Raw genomic sequence first — 4,417 nt, 5'->3', positions numbered from 1 at the left:
TTAAACATTCTAAAAATAGAATTATTAGCAAAAACCAACAATACCAACAACCACATGATCAAGTGAATTGCAGCAGAATAGCTGAGCTTGGTTGTGTTGGCATAACAACAAGTAATTTTTAGCAAAAAAACCGACTTAAAAAAAATATATATATATCTATATATTTCATGATCCAATGATCGGATCTAAACCAAATTAGTGTGGGACCACCTCTGAGACACTACCTTTCCGTTGCAAAAAGAATTATTGAAATCGGTTGACATGGTGCAAAGTTAGCGGTAACATACATTAAAAAAAAAAAAAAAAAAAAAAATATTCCGACGAACTGATAACCTCCTCCTTTTTTGGAAGTCGGTTAAAAATGAAAATAGTGGAAAAAAAGCAAACGATAATTTACAAGGCGTACTTAGCACGGTGCATAGGCAACTGGCTGAGTCAGTGGGATCGTCGGTTCGAATCCTACTGAAAGAAGTCTGATGAGGAAATGTGGTGATTTCCGAAATAGCTATCACTTCTACCATTTTTTCAAATTATTGTTGCTTTTCCACAATAAAATTTTCATTTAAAACGGCCTCGAGCCCAATATAAATTCTTGATGTCTTATAATAAAACAAATAACCAGGAACATAAACAAAGCAAAAACTACAAAGAAAAATAATGGATTTATTATACAAAAAATCCTAAATTCCTCTGTCACGGGTGGGACAACGTTTGTCACGGGTAGGACACGTACGAATTTTTATATGAAAAGGAGCTTTTAGTGTGGTCCATATATAAAGATTAGTTATTAAAAAATCTAAGAAACCAAGTAGGGGTTAAATTCACTCACGTTTTATCTTGGGATGGTGCCTTTTATACAGAAGAAAATGCTTTGCACAGTCAGCCAAAAAATTATTAAAAATGAACGCGATTTCCTAGCGTCTTTAAATTTTCACTTTTACCTACTTAAATTTAATGGACTACAAAACTGCATTCCTAAAAATTCTGAACAAAAAGTTTACAATTTTTGGGTGTAATTGTTAAAGTTTGTTGAATTTTTATAATTTTTGTAAGAAGTTTGAAATGTAGATTTATGTGGTTCTGGTTAGGTAATGTGCTAGACTTTTATAAAAAAAATCTATAAACATTTGATTAACAAAATAAAAAACCAAAACTGGTCAAAATGTAACTTAACTTAACAGCTGACCACAAGGGTATATAGATAATGGACGAGTCCGCGCCAATGAAAGGTATTTCAATTACCTTTCCAACCATATCACATTAGGTCAAATGATTAATTTGGCTGTGCGAAATTCCAATTTCGTAAACGCAGTTTTACATTATTTTTTGATGCCATTCTATAGGGAATACTCCAAAATAACAGAAACTTCACTTTATTTTTGTAAAATAAAAATCACCGTTAGACAGCAATCAAACAAAGTTACACTTACAAAACGTTATTGACACGTTGTTTGCGCAACCGGTTTATTTCTTAAGTTTAAAGTGCATTTTTTTTATAAAGTTCGAATAACTCAAGGAACATTTTTAATGGGAAACAAAAATATAAGTGAGAAGCTATGTCCTAATTTAAAAAAAAGTGACTTTTTATCATTTGTTTGCAAAGAAAACTGACTTATTTGCATAACCTCAAAAATTGTCTGATTTATTTTCATTTATGATTTAATGTAAGCTTTTAAAATTTTGTTAACTTTCGGCAAACAAAATGGAAATGGAAATGGATAAACTGGCATGTAATGAGTTCATCTTAATTTACTTAAACCGCCGTTTTTAGCCGTTTTCAAGAAAAACTGTTTTTTCTGGGCTATCATGCTATTACAAAAGGCGAGATGTTCGTAGTTTGACTGCTTGGATGTTCAAAGATAGAAAGGCTTTCTTCGGTTGTCAACCATGTTGAAAAACAATTTGGTGCTGTTGATATTTGCGAAAGTTTCATGAAACTCTTAGGAGAAAAAACGCGCCTTTTTTTGCAATTATTTACCAAACAAAGACGAAAATTATGGAATTATTATCCCGTTTCTTACTGATGAAGTTGTTTTAGAAATCAAAGCCAACTGTGTCGACCAGCAGCCGGATTCTAACTTTCGCTATCGCTAAAATGCGAAAGCTAACATTTTATCCGCATTTTTGGCTAGCTCAAAAATTGCGGTTCTGTCCTCCCTTTCGCTACAAATAACTTAGCCTAAATTTAAATATTTTACCCAGCCGCAAGTGGCGCTGTACAACAACAGCAGCTGTCAAAATTTGCTTGCATTTTAATGGTGGTAAATAGTCCATTTTAATGGTGGTAAATAGTCCATTTTAATGGTGATAAATAGTGAAAATGGAAGTATGTGATAGCAAAAAAAATACCAGCCTCAATTTGGATTACATTTCATCGCCTGTAGCATAGCTATGTTACAAAGACACTCGCGTCGATTCGCAAAGACTATTGATGAGCAGCCTTCGCAAAAAGGCAAATCCTTGAGAGAATCTACGGATTGCAATTTCGAAATTTGTAGCTCAAGGTGAATAGAGCTTTGAACAGGAAGTTACCAGCGATTTTTGGTAAATGTGTTACAATGCAGCATTTCCATTCTGAATATAAATAATACCGGTTGATAATTTGGGAAAACTCTTAAGTGAAAATGAAGTGTTTTATGAAGACTAACTGCTTTAGGAATCTCTCCTCAAAGCATATCTGCGAGACATGTAGTAAATGTTTTTTTTTTATTAAGGGACTTCGATAATATATATTTTTTTAATCCCTAGATGAAACCATTTATGTACATATGACCATACTTGTTTTATTTATGTAGCTTAACCCCCTCCGGGTTGAGTATTTGGATAATGTTTTCGAGAACTACCTAAACACATATACTCATCATTTGAACATAAAAAAGTCTGTTTTACGAAAGCCAAGTCATTTTGTTTACTGGCTTTACACTTTTTTAACGGTTTCCATCCTTTTATATTAAAAGAATGCTATATTTTAGCTGCTATTAATTTCGCACAGAAAAAGTAATCATTTGACCTAATGTGCATATCCACGTTTTGAAAATCGGTTCAATAATTTTCGAAAAATAAGCCTTTGAAAATATTGAAAATTCCACTTTTACCACCCCTTGCACCGGCCCTCTTAATATGCAGCAAAACAAAATTCACACTATCAAAATTAAGAATAAGGGGCGAGCCACGCCCAATTTTCCTTTTTTCTAGCTCATCGGGCCCTATTCTTTACTTTTATCAAAATCAAAGATATTTGTACGATATTTTTCTGAATATTTTGTTTTTTGCGCCATAGAAAATATAAAAATTACTTAAAACTTCTAAAAAAAATAATTGTTCGCTTAATCTCGAGCCTATTTATATTTCACAGTTCAATTTAGGTTGAAAAGTATGCTCGGAAAAACTCTAAATTGTTCCTATTCACTGCATTGCCCACACTTTCCAGTGATTTAGGATTTTCCTCTTTATAGGTAGCAATTTAGACGTACACGCACACAGCCTAAATATTAATATACGTACGTTGTCAAGCGCCATTATGAAAATTTATTAATTGTGCGCATGCGTTGCCAGTCAAGTCGCAAACGACCAAATACGACGAGGAATTTCGAATACACAAGCACTTGCGATTACTACCCTGCAGGGAAACCGCGGACTAGTGACACAAATTTCTAGTTCCGTACTAGGTCTTTATTGCCAAAAAGGAACTAGTCCGATATGAACTAGATCCCCACCAGTCCAAAATCAGCGAAAAGTGGTACTTTTAAAAGACTAATTTTTTCAGTTTTTTTCACTAGAAAGCGATATCTAAAGTGACGAGTTTAGAAATGGTTGGGAACTCAGCTACAGCTAAAGGTATGTAAACGTACATTTCTTACAATCATTCAAACAAATTTAATTTCAAATTGAAAACACATTTCTTCCAAGATAACTTAAAATCGCACACATGGAAGAACTAAAAAGATTGAAAAATCATGATACTTTTTTCTTTCGTCTGTCGATTTCAGAACTGGTTCGAAACTATAGAATTTAGGACTAGTTCGAAACTATCGAAAAAGGGATGCAGCGGGCGGCAATTGACACTTCCTAGGACATCGCCATGTTAAATTCGCCAGTTGCTTGCATGCAAAAGAGATTTATAGCGAACCAGTACTGGGTCTAAATGTACTAGAAGCGCCCCAGTTCAGAACTAGAGATTTTCCCCACAGGGTACAAGCAAGCGTGGAGTATTTTCTGTACTCGTTCGCGTAGCGTCGTGTGCCTGTATTGCGCGATCGTGGCAAGTAGTGTACACAATTTGGCTCAACAGAAGAAGTATGACTAGCATTTGCACTCGCGATGAAGAGAAGTGGCTTTGCGCGGAGAGAGATAAGCATTAGACTGGGTCGAAAAAAAAAGTTGCTAATGTCCGCCCCTAAATTTAAAGATTATGTTG

The sequence above is a fragment of the Rhagoletis pomonella genome, unplaced genomic scaffold, assembly GCF_013731165.1.
Source record: "Rhagoletis pomonella isolate Grant_MI unplaced genomic scaffold, Rhpom_1.0 Rhpom_scaffold_00002, whole genome shotgun sequence".
NCBI lineage: Eukaryota > Metazoa > Arthropoda > Insecta > Diptera > Tephritidae > Rhagoletis > Rhagoletis pomonella.
The sequence above is the reverse complement of the archived record's forward strand: the minus strand, read 5'-3'. Positions refer to the sequence as shown.